Source organism: Gymnoscopelus microlampas (assembly GCF_963454915.1).
Source record: "Gymnoscopelus microlampas genome assembly, chromosome: 9".
Taxonomy (NCBI): Eukaryota; Metazoa; Chordata; class Actinopteri; order Myctophiformes; family Myctophidae; genus Gymnoscopelus; species Gymnoscopelus microlampas.
The window spans coordinates 34803853-34817711 of NC_139946.1; positions in this window are offsets into that span (position 1 = coordinate 34803853).

Below are 13859 nucleotides of genomic sequence, written 5' to 3' on the forward strand. Positions count from 1 at the left end.
GTGTAAAAATATGCTGACAAACCTGAACCACAATGTTCATTGAATGTTTGAAGGCCAGTCCACACCAATGATTCACACCAACTCCTTGAAACTACTTGCAACCATTTATCCCAACTGGCAGTTGCAAGGAGGTGCATTGGTGTGGACTGGCCTTAGAACGGTGTTGTTGCAAGGAGTTGCATTGGTGTGGACTGGCCTTTATACAACTATATCAATTTCACAAGTTCCAGAAGCTCCAATTGAGTGTACGTATGTAGGCATGTGACATCCCTCTGCCTTTTGAATGTGAGTTTCATGTACTGTTGTTTACCAAGCATGTACCTGTGCCTCCAAAGAGAGTAAATAACTACAGAAAGACTACAACAAGATACTGTTGCTTGACCTAGATCACACAGGCCTTCTACCTCTAATCACCCAATTCTCAGTCACTTTTGGTAAAAGAAAGTTATTTTTAAACATACAGAGAACAAAGTGAAAAACTGCCAGAGGACAAGATCTACACCCAGGACATGGTAAAAAACAGCAGGGAGCATTGCATAGCCTAATTGCCCTCAGGGACTAACTGAGCCAACCATTCAGGGTGCATATAGAGCGGAACCAGAAGGATGCTGCGGTGGAGGAGGAAGTTTTGCAGATACTGTAGCATCAGCAGTAACATTACACATGTCAGCATAGAGTAGATGTGAGCGTGAAGCCTCTTAAATAGGCCGCCAATCAATGTGGTGAGAGAGTAATACAAGTCGATTGGCTAGGTGTCATCTGACACAGCATAGCATGACTTTCAGCTGTCCCCCCAGGATTTCAGTGTTGTGATTGTTGCAATCCAAAATGTTTGTTTAAGCAGTGGCTTAAACAAAAATACAGCAAAATTGCAGGAATTGACAAAATTTGTCAAGTGCGATTTTTAATTCAAATCAAGTTAAGCACCATAGTAAGCACCACAGATAACACGTAAGCACCATATGCCCCTCACTGCAAAAAAAGCAATGTGCATTACTCTGGGCCTGCAGTACAAATGTTTGACCCCCTTCAGTGAGGGGGTCTGGTGGCTGTTATGCTGTGAAGGGCATTGTCCATTGTGTGGGTCCAATTATTCCCATGCAGGGATGTGTCATTGCAAATAAATATATACTTATTCTGGGTGATCACCTTTGAAACATTTCTATCATTTTGGCCAGTTATTATACACAATTGGAAACATTGGAAGCCATGCCGTTACAGCTAAAAACGTTTATATTTATTTACTTCATTTTTATTATATTTTATAAACTGTATGTGCAGTTATCATTTTATCATATAGGCTACCATGCAACAGAATATTAATACAATTTTATAGTTTCAACTAAACACTTCCGGTCTTTGTGAAAAGGGCCTGACACTGAAATCTCATCACAGTACTGTGTGTGTGGGTTTATCACTCTGGGTTGAATTGCTAATACTTGAATTGTCAAGGCACATCCCCTCATTAACATATGGTTGGAGAAATACAGAATTAGGTGAGAAAATACAGAAATAAATAGAGAAAAAGGATCTAGCTTCTTTGCAGTGGTTTGCCTGCCAGTCTGCCGAGCTGGAGACCGGGGTTGATTCCAGGCAGCTCAGTGTGCGAAAACGCTGCAATATATATGCCAATGCTTATGCATACATAGTATATATAAACTTATACTGACTTGACAGAATAGACAGAATTACTTGATTTCCATGTACATAAACGTATTTGAATATATCTGTCAAAAAGGATGAAACACAATGAAGCTCGAGAGCTTATTTACATCATGGTCCTTTAAGAGGCCTCCTGTTTCCTTGTTTACAGAGCTGAAAACAGAGACAGAATCGCACAGACAGCAGGTTAGATGGACAGACAGGTTAAATAGATACATAGATGGATAGATGAAATAAGACTGTAAAGATGATTGTTATTGTTGAAGTCATTGTGTTACCTGAACAGATCAACTCCACTCTGCTAGAGGAAGTATCATCCTCCTTTCTTACACACTCCCTCAAAGAAGACTCAGAACCAACACAGAAAGAGTTAACCCTCCATACAGGTTTGGATGTGGCTAGACCATAACTCAGTTCTGCTGAAATAGCAGAGCCACAGTTCAGCTGTCTACACACTACAGCTGATGGCTTCAGGCTCCATTCATTCAAACCAGTCACTGGTCTCCACTCTCCCTTGTGTTTCATCTCCAATGCACCGGTACACTTACTGGTTCCTCCCACCAACCTGACATCTTGCTCTAAAGACAAGAGTAAGTGGCAAAATAGTAATATTACTCCACCTAATGGTTAGGATGGGTAAATGCAGAGGACAACTTTTCTGTATGTGCAAAATGTACATTGACTAATACAACAACTAAAGGAACTACCCCTGCGGTGTTCATGGGGAAATAAGTCTATAATATATAATAGGTATAAACCATAGCCAGGAGGGAGATTCGGCAGGGCTGTGATTACCTAAGTAGTCGTCATGCAACTCCTTGTTTTAGCTAATATATCTGAGCGTACACAAACTAGTTTTAGCCAGCCAGCCCCACACACACACACACACACACACACACACACACACACACACACACACACACACACACACACACACACACACACACACACACACACACACACACACACACACACACACACACACACAGATAGTGACTACAGAGAATATAAAGATCATTGATTGACTGACATCTTTATTGACAAAAATGCATATGCCTGAACATGTATTTATACACATCTGTCAAAAGGATAAAACAATACAGCTGGAGAGCTTATTACAGGGACAGAGCTCTCAGCTCTGTACCTGTTTTATTATTGGCAGTATTCTGTCACTTCTTCTTCTTCTGCCACTTTTCGCAGTTCTGGCTGAACCGTGCTGTCGCTTTTTACGAAACTCGGCCATATGGTAGATGGTCATGAAAAACGATCAAAAAATTATTCTCACAATCTTTCGTCCAAAGGTGGCGCTATAGCACTCAATTGAAAATGCCAACTTTGAACAGGTACAACTCATGCCCTGTTTGACCTACAGCCATGAAACTTGGATACACATATGCGTATATGAACAACTTTCACACTCTGACTTTTGACCTCTGACCTTTAGATCTCCCACCATTTTGAATTATATGAAAAACAGTCATTGGCTCCTAACTTCTGCATTTTTTCACTTATGGAAATTCCGCCGCCTAGAAGTTGTCGGCAGAGGTCCAAAGTTCAAGTGTTAAACGTTTCGTGCAGATTGCTCCAAAATCCTAGGATTCCATTGATTTTAACTATTGCAGTTTTATGAAAATTATTCATCTGCGCCTAAAACATACATGCAGACTCACATTTCTTTGAAACTTTGCAGAAATGTACAGGGTCATCCCAAATATCACTGAAACCAATCTTACTCCAATTGGCCAAAGGGGGGCGCTATAGCAATTTTTTTTAAATGCAGACTTTAAACAGGCATAAGTCATGCCTCGTTTGGCCGAAAGTCGTGAAACTTGCTTACACATGTGCCTTGACTCATGAGGAACACACGTATCGATTTGACCATTAAGCTCCGCCCTTAGATTTTCCGCAATTTTGAGCAGTTTGAAAAATACTTGTTTTTGCCAGTTCTGGCTTAACCGTGCATACGCTTTTTACGAAACTCGGCCATATGGTAGATGCTCATGAAAAACTACCAAGAAATAATTCTCACACTCATTCGTCAAAGGGTGGCGCTATAGCACTCAATTGAAAGTGCCAACTTTGAACAGGTACAACTCATGCCCTGTTTGACCTACAACCATGAAACTTCGATACACACATGCGTCTCTTCATGCCCGACAACTTTTGTGGTCTGACTTTTGACCTCTGACCTTTAGATCGCCCACCATTTTGAATTACATGAAAAACAGCCATTGCCTCCTAACTTCTGCATTTTTTCACTTACAGTATGGAAATTCCGCCGCCTAGAAGTTGTCGGCAGAGGTCCAAAGTTCAAGTGTTAAACGTTTCGTGCAGATTGCGCCAAAAAAAGATTCCATAGATTTTAACTATTGCAGTTTTATGAAAATTATTCATCTGCCCCTAACACATACATGCAAGACTCACATTTCTTTGAAACGTTGCAGTAATGTAGAGAGTCATTCCAAATATCACTGAAACCAATCTCACTCCAATTGGCCAAAGGGGGGCGCTATAGCAATTTTTTGAAAATGCAAACTTTAAACTGGCAAAAGTCATGCCTCGTTTGGCCGAAAGTCGTGAAACTTGCTTGTGCCTTGACTCATGAGGAACACATCTATCGCTTTGACCAGTAAGCTCCGCCCTTAGATTGTCCGCAATTTTGAGCAATTTGAAAAACACTTAAACCCAGGATTTTTCAGCTATTTGCGTGAAACTGTATCATCTGTGTGATCTCCTTTTTCACAGTTCCTTGTCTGTTGGTCCAATGGCGTCTCCCTTAAATGAGTGCCTCACAATCTCAAGGTCGTCAGTTCAAGCCTCACTTGCAGACTTCATTTAAGTTGAATTGCAAACAACATGACTGTATCAATGAATACATGTGCAAATGGTAAAGATAACCTGAAATGCATATTTGAGAGTACGTTTTTCAACGTATGACATACTTCATTCTGAAAATAGCCGATCTACAATCTCAATCTATTCCGTTTCCATGGCTCTCTCTCTCTCTCTCTCTCATCAAACTATTCCGTTTCCATGTCTCTCTCTCTCTCTCTCATCTATTCCGTTTCTATCTCTCTCTCTCTCTCTCTAGTTTCCATGTCTGTCTCTCTCTCTCTCTCTCTCTCTCTCTCTCTCTCTCTCTCTCTCTCTCTCTCTCTCTCTCTCTTTCCAGTTTCTATCTCTCTCTCTCTCTCCAGTATCCATGTCTCTCTCTCTCTCTCTCTCCAGTATCCCTCTCTCTCTCTCTCTCTCTCTCTCTCTCTCTCTCTCTCTCTCTCTCTCTCTCTCTCTCTCTCTCTCTCCCATGATGGCTGTGTTGTGTAGTCAAATGGAGCCACTAGTAAGCTGTCAAACACACAAACTCACTCTCTCTCTCTCTCTCTCTCTCTCTCCCATGATGGCTGTGTTGTGTAGTCAAATGGAGCCACTAGTAAGCTGTCAAACACACAAACTCTCTCTCTCTCTCTCTCTCTCTCTCTCTCTCTCTCTCTCTCTCTCTCTCTCTCTCTCTCTCTCTCTCTCTCTCTCTCGTTTCCATGTCTGGCCCTGTATTATCGCTGCTTGCAGCTATATTTTCCATTGTGTTCCTTTAACACTTCCGTGACTAAGCAATCAATGGGACTGATTTTGAGAATTGAAAGTGGCTTAACTTCTCTCAGGAAGCTCTGAGAAAGTTCCCCTTTCATGACTTTTCCTAAATATATGTTTCAAACCATCTCGGTTTTTTTTTTTTTTTAAACTCATTATAAATATGAAATACATACCATGTATCCCATCCCAGCCGTTTTATTTCGGCTAAATTGATCGCTCTCCCCCTCCCTAGAGCACTTTACACCTCGAGACCCCCCACAGAGCGGCCCGTAGACAGCAGACTTGCTGCTGCGCAACTATTCTATGTTGCCATGTCTGCTTATTATAAGCGACTTTGGGCGTCTTTCTATTATTATTATTATTATAATGATATATATAATTACATTATAATGGTAATACTTTTCTACTCCACTACAACTCAGAGGCAAATCTTGCACTTTTACTCCACTACAATTATTTGAAAACTTTAGTTAGGCTACTAGTTACTTTGCAGATATAAATATATTTTCATACTTGTTTAGATTAGAGCTTCATGCATGTCCTTTTGTAGATCATTTTTATTAGGTAAATATTTATATAGAAAGGTCTAACCAGGGACTGGGGTTGCAAATTTGCCTCGGATATAAACCCCATTTACAATGCAATGGTTTCATGCCTCACTGTTTTCTTAGGGCACAATGCATGCAGTAACATTTTCATAGACCTGACTGCTTATTTTTCTCGCAAAATTTGGCAACCCTTTCACTGCAGTGTACAGAGTGTTTGCTACTGGATCGCGCTGTTTTAAAATGCTGTGCCAACAGATGTGATCTACAAGCCTATGGCTCGGCAGGCAGCGATTGTTTTATGTTTGTAGATCAGATATTTAGCGCAGGAATGAGCACATTTGTGGAACATATAGCGATGTGTTCACTTGTTACGCTGACAAGGAGATGAGAGGGACAGGAGAGGAGACGCTTTCTCATCAGCGTGAACAGCTGATAGAATGAGAGCTTTACGCTCAGACAATAATGTGAATATTATATAATATAATATTGGTTTGTCAAGAGATATCCATGTGTTTTGCACAATGGAGATCACGTAATCTAACCCTAACCCTAACCCTGGAGTCACGTAATTAGACAGTGGCTTCAGTGGTTCATATAGGCTCCATGTTTCACTGAAGAGTTTAATGTGTGACGCTACAGATCGCGCTGTTTTATACGCTTTTTTTTAAATAAATATTTTACATACAGAATCTGCAGTTACCATTACAAGTTAGCCTAATTTTATAATGTTTGTGTCTGCCTACAACAACAACATTATGTGGGCTCACTGACTGCGCAGAGTGCAATTGAGATGTTAATGGCTATTTAGAAGACAATGGAACCCCCCACTGTGTGGGTGAGAAGGTGTCAGCTAGTCTGGAGCACAGAGGTGAGACAGTAACGAATAGGAGAGCTTGATTTCTTGTTCAAAATGACCGTTTTGCAGGCTGTGTGTTGGATAATGTAACCTCAGTCATGCCAGTGTTAAGCATCCCGTTTCCCTGTTTACAGAGCAGAAAAACAGAGAGAGTCGCACAGGCAGCAGGTTAGACAGACAGAGAGGTTAGATACATAGATGAAATCAGACTGTAAAGATGGCCATTAGTATTATCATTGTGTTACCTGAACAGATCAACTCCACTCTTGCAGCGGAAGTGTCATCCTCCTTTCTTACACACTCCCTCAATGAAGACTCAGAACCGACGCAGTTAGAGATAACCCTCCATACACTTTGAGATGTGCCATCATAATTCTGTTCTGCTGAAATAGCAGAGCCACAGTCCAGCTGTCTACACACTACAGCTGATAGCTCCTGGCTCCATTCATACTTTCCATACATTGGTCTCCACACACCGCCGTGTTTCATCTCCAGTGTTCCATTACAGTTACTGGTTCCTCCCACCAACCTCAAATCATCAGGCTCTGTACAGAGTCAAGAGAATAAGTAGTAAACAAAAGTAATATTAATGTCCTTATAAAATAATAATCCAATCCAAAAGTGTAGTTTGTCTTTTACCTCTGCAGGTGAGTCCAACAGTCTTGTCAGTTGAGCAGGTGTTTTTGTTTGAGCCCGAGGTTGCACAATTTAGGAGAACAGTTTCAGTGCCTTCACACCTAAATTCTTTGGTCCACGTTGGAGCCTTCACTTCTCCACTGGGCACCCCTTGGACTGAAGGAGCCCCACAGCCAAGCTCCCTACAGACCACCTTTGCATCCTGCTCGTCAACGGCATCTTCACACACTGGGACCCACGACTGATTCGATTTCACCTCCAGTCTACCTGAACATAAACTTGCCCCATTCACCAACCTCACAGAATCTGAAGAGAGAGAGAGTGAGAGGAAGGGGGCAGAAATAAATCATCATCAGCCCACATCTAAAAGTACATAAAGTACTAAAAGGCTTCATACACCACTGTAAGACCAGATACTACCAGCTCTGTCATCACATAGACGCACACGCACTCACACAGTATACTGACTGACTACAGAGAATATATGAATAGAGAGAGAAGCAGAGAGAGAAAATCGTACAGACATGTAAACATTACTGTCATTGTTGAAGTCATTGTTGATGTTACCTGAACAGATCAAGTCCATTCTGACAGCAGAAATGTCAGAATCCTTTGTTGTACAATCCCTCAGTGAAGACTCAGATCCAACACAGGAAGATGAAGTTCGCCATATAGGTTGAATTGAAGATTCAAGAATCTCTTCTGTTGAAAGAGCAGAACCACAGCCCAGCTGTCTACACACTAAAGCTGAGGAGTTCTGGTTCCAATTGTACGAAGCCTCCACTGGTCTCCACTCTCCCTCGTGTTTTATCTCCAGTCTACCATCACACTTACTGGTTGCTCCTGTCACCCTGTGTACCAATCTGACATCAGGCTCTGTAGAGAGACAAGAGAGTAAGCAGTACAAATAATATTACTTCATTATAAAATAATAAACCAAATCTATACTGTAGACCAGCGGTTCCCAAACTTATTTAGCTGTGCACCCCCTATTACCTCCAGAGCAAGATGACGCACCCCCCGGGGCTCATGCACGCGCGCGAAGCGCGCGTGCATGAGTCCCCCGCGCGCGAAAACAATTTTGCGGTTTTAATTTGGTTATTTATTAATTTCTTATCATTTTTTTCGGGTTTTCCTCGGTTTTGTATTATAAATGTATTATTATTTTTGCCCTCATTAAGTCGGGTGTCTTTGCGCGATTTCACGTTGGCCACTTTAGCCACCTCAAGCCAATATAGTCAGTTCTGTTCATAACCAGTGGTGGAAAAAGTATTCACACGTTTTTCTACTTAAGTAAAAGTATCAATACTGCAATTTTTTAGCAATTCTGTAACTTGCCAGATAAGAAGCCTTCAGTGCCTTTTTGGTAGAGCCACCACATGAATGAACCTGCAGTTGTTTTTGTCTGTCTTTCAACTCCGCCAATTTTGATTTGAAAAATGCAAGGGGTTTTTTAGTTACATCGGCATGCTTACTGGTGAAGTGGCGACGTAGATATGAAGGCTTCATGCTGCTGTTGGATAGGACTTCACCGCACATCACACACTGGGGGTCTGGGTGATCCACTTCACCAATCCAAGTGAAGCCCAGACACAGATAGTTTTCATCGTATTTCCTTTTTCTTATTCCAGTCTTTCGCCCAGTCTCGTTGTCTCTTTTTTTACCCCGTTTTCTTGATGGAGGGCCTGGCTGTTGTGTCTTTGCCCCACACCCCCCCTTTTCAGTTTCCCCCGTGTCATTGTTGTCATCATCACTCTCTGTCTCACTCTCCACTACAACGCTGCTCTCCACTTCTCTCGCCTCTTCCTCCTGTCCGCTTTGATTACTTTCATTACTTTCATTACTTTCATGAACTTTTGATTGACCACGTCCACCTGACAGTTTCCCTGTTTTTAGCCAGTTCTGCATGTTTACATTATGTTACGCTGCCCTGCCGTTTCCCGGTCGCGCGCATAGGTCGTTGCGCGTCTGTGGACATTTGGCAGGAAGTCAAGTGCATTTTGGGTACATGATACATCTTTTTTTTTTTTATATATAGTAAAACGTACGTTTTTAATATAAAAGTTTCTTCAATTTCATGATTTACACACAGTGAAAATTCCCATTTAAAAAAAAAAAAAAAACTTATATTTATTAGCAAAATAACACCATAGAACCGCCATTAAGCTTTTCAGGTCACGCACCCCCTGGTGGGCGCTCGCGCACCACAAGGGGTGCGCGCACCACAGTTTGGGAACCCCTGCTGTAGACTGTCTTTTACCTGAGCAGGTGAGTCCAATAGTCTTGTCAGGTGAGCAGGTGTTTCTAGTTGAGCCTGAGGATTCACAGTTCAGGAGAGAAGTCTCACTTCCTTCACACTGGAACTCTTTAGTGGACATTGGAGCCTTCACTTCTCCATAGAGCGCCCCCTGGATGACTGAAGGAGCCCCACATCCAAGCTCCCTACAGACCACCTTTGCATCCTGCTGGTCAAAATCACTTTCACACACTGAGACCCATGACTGGTTAGATGACTTCACCTCCACTCTGCCTGAACACCAACTATTCCCATTAACCAACCTCACAGACTCTAGAGAGAGAGAGAGAGAGAGAGAGAGATTTAATTCACAACACATAGAAATAAATTGTCATCAGTCCACATCTAGGAGTCCATATAAGCCTAACATCCTCCAGAATTCCCTTCATACGACACTGTAAGGCAACATACAAGGCAACGCACGCACACACACAAAAATACACATCATTCAGCGACAGTTTACAGAGAATATAAAAATATAGGGAGAAGCATTCTGTTTATAGAGCAGAAAGACAGACTGAATCCAACGGACAGAAAGTAAGACAAAGACATAACTAGATACGTACATATAGATTAAAAAAACACTGTAAAGATACTGTTATTGTTGAAGTCATTGTTTGTGTTACCTGAACATATCACCTCAATTCTGCCTTCACTATATTCAGGCTCCTTTGTTCCACACTCCCTGAGTGAAGACTCAGACCCAACACAGGATGTTTTAAGCAACCATACAGGTCCTCTTTTGGAAACAAATCTCAGTTCTGCTGAAATAGCAGAGCCACAGTCCAACTGTCTACAGACTACAGCTGCTGACTTAAGGCTCCAGTCAACCCGAGAAGTCGCTGGTTTCCACTTTTTCTGGTCTTTCATCTCCAGTACACCAGCACAGTGACTGGTTCCTCCTACCAACCTGACATCATCAGGCTCTACAGACAAGATAGAAAGCAGTAGCAAGTAATATTGCTCTCATTCTTATTTTATAAGAATCCAAACCAAAAGTATAGTTTATCTTTTACCTGAGCAGGTGAGCCCAACAGTCTTGTCAGGTGAGCAGGTGTTTCTAATTGAGTCTGAGGTCCCACAGTTCAGGAGAGCAGACTCACTGCCTTCACACTGGACCTCTTTGGTCCCTACTGGTGCCTCGGCTTCTCCATAGAGTGCCCCCTTGAGGACTGAAGGAGCCCCACAGCCAAGCTCCCTACAGACCACCTCTGCATCCTGCTGGTCAAAGTCACCTTCACACACTGACACCCACGACAGTTGACCCATGACCTCCACTCTACCTGAACACAAACTAGCCCCATTCACCAACCTCACAGATTCTGAAGAGCGAGAGAGAGAGAAAGACAGAGAGGGAGAGATGGGGGCAAAGAGAGGGAGAGAGTTTGAATGTATAAGTACTTGAGGAAATTAAGAGGATGAAGGAGGAGGAGAAGAAGAAACATGCTCATCGTCACCAGGATTTTCTTCATAATTCAATTTACTGTAAGAACAGACACCACCAACTAACTCATGTCTTGAAGTAATGTTTTTTGCTTTACCTGAACAGATCACCTCCACTCTGTTTCCGGAACGAGCACCTTGCATCATTTTTACACACTCCCCCACTGAAGGCTCAGATCCAACACAGGAAGATTCTGTCCACCATACAGATTGATCTGGACCAGAACCCTTTTTTGTTGAAGCAGCAGAGCCACAGTTAAGCTGTCTACACACTACAGCTGATGTCTTCAGGTTCCAGTTGTCCCAAGCAGCCACTGGCCTCCACTCATCAAAGTCTTTCATCTCCACTATACCAGTACAGCGGCTGGTTCCTCCTACCAACCTGACAACATCAGACTCTGTTAAGTGCAGAGAGGGGGGGGGGGGGGGGGATCAGTCAAAGAGTTTATAAGTACAAGGAAATTAATTATTAATTAATCAGTCAACCTCCAAAAACACTTCTGAGATGCAAACAGCTGAAAAAAGTTGGAGAAAACGCTTTAATCCACAATCTTTCGTCTTTGCGAAATCAATTATTTTCACTGTAACAGATCCTTGTGCAGTATTGATTTATCTGTTGAAATACAGGGGAAGAGGCCCTCCGTTTCTCCTGTTTGCTGGTATTATTTGGCATTCACAGGGTGTGTGAACAGGTTGTTAATCATTTTGTAATACAGTGACCATCACCATAATCTAAGTCTAACGTCTATTAGCTGTGGAGCACACCTGACAACAAATTGACCTACAACAAAAGAGACATTTTCAGGGGGCTTGAGTGGCCTCCATTAAATTACTTTTGGGCTGCATTCCTCTGTAAGGGTGACTACAAAGTTAACATCTACTTTGATGGTATCCTAAATGTAACATTGCTGATGAAGAAAATGAGCAAGAGGAATATTCCATCAAGAGGGAATAACTCTCATACATTTCAACCTAATAGATGTATGGCCAGACTGTCCCAGTCCATAGCAGAGTTCATCGAGTGTATGATGGAGGTTGAATCAATACAGGATGTTCAGCCTGATAATCTACTGACTGTGAGGCTGTCTCACCCACAGCCATGTACGCCACAACAGGTGCAACTCAGGTCAGAGACCCAGCAGTGCATTGCAATATTTTAGACTTTGACTGGACAGTGCAGACAAAGTCCAGAGCAGTCAGCAAATACAAGAATGTAATCCGTCCAAAGTTTTCATCTAGTGGTCACATTGCTCTATTAAATATAGTCTATTCAACCAATGACCACTTTGCTACCAGATATTGAACATACACTTTCTAATGTGTTACTACATTCCTCCCCTTGAAATTGCAAATTTATTTTTCACAATAGTCTCTTACAAGAAACAAACTCAGGCCATGATTGTTTAAAACCAATAAACAAAACAATACAATTACTCACGTCTTGCATATTGCACCTGTTTCTTATTTAAGAGAATAGCCTTGTGCTTACAGTGTACAAATGTACCAAATGGACCCTTACGGGTCCATTTGGTACATTTGTACACTCTCAGAGTTATGGGGGTAGCCTACTTGAAAGGAAAAAGGTTTGAGAACCACTGTGCTACACTAAATGGAACAGAGCCTTCATTTGTATCATTGGTAACACCTGTGAAGGAAGTAAGGAAGAGGCCCAATTTCTTTCCAATATGGATGCTGTGCATTTAGCCTATTGTTCAATCAGTTGATACACATGTCTTTTACAAGATATTCCATCTACCATTACTACTGAAGGTAAAGGGCAGGGCTTAACACTTTTTAAATTACCCATTTTACTCTTCCTATCACACTCTTCCCAGACCTTCTTAACCAGCACTCTCTGTTTTTTTCCTGGAACACTCAGTCTTGATAGAGATTCAGACGTTACACACTGACAGTTCAGTGGTGAATTTCTGTTTTGAAAAGGTCTATTTTGGCTGGAGCTGAATTTAATATTAAAGGAGTACTTATTCTATCTTCTTAATGTATTAATTACACACACCATGAAGCTTTGAATTTATGGAGAGATGTTTTTGTTTTTGTCGCATTCCTGAGCTAATAATTTGATGAGCGGGTCATCGGTCACTCCGCTGGAGTCTCCGGGTCATAAAATGATTGGCTTATGAATGCAAAAAAAAAAAAAAAAAAAACTCCATGAATTCAAGGCTTCTTCATGGGGTGTGTAATTGATTGAAAATAAATAATGTTTTGGGTGAACTACTCCGTTAAGTAATTGTTTAGTTGTAATAATAAATACAATGACTAAATGATGAGTCCATTTTGACCTAATAAATACAATTACTATAAATCACTAATGTATTGTTATTTTAGTGTATTGCTATTGCCGTTATGACTTGAATCTGCATATTCTCCCTTTTTCCAGCAATACAGACAAGTGGGCATTTATATCACGATAACATTTCTACAGGAGAATAAGACACATTTGTTTAACAGCTTGATACACATTTTCTATTTGAGACAATTAACAGATAAAGCAGCAAGTCATTAGTCATTATTTATTCACAGAGCCAAAGTGAATTGATGGAAACATAAGTTGGCATTTATAACCGTGAGGTATCCATCCAATCTCCACACACAGTAATTTGAAAGCTCCCACAAAGCCAACAATGAAACCCACTTTGATTTACAAGGGATTTACAAGGAGTCTCCCAGATCAGTTGTGTCAAACTTTTAATGCAATACATTATACAATGCAATACGATGCAATTTAATGCAATACAATGCAATACACTTGTTAAAAAATTGGTTACATGTCGCCTTTCCGACATGTCGCCTTTCCGACGTTAACTAA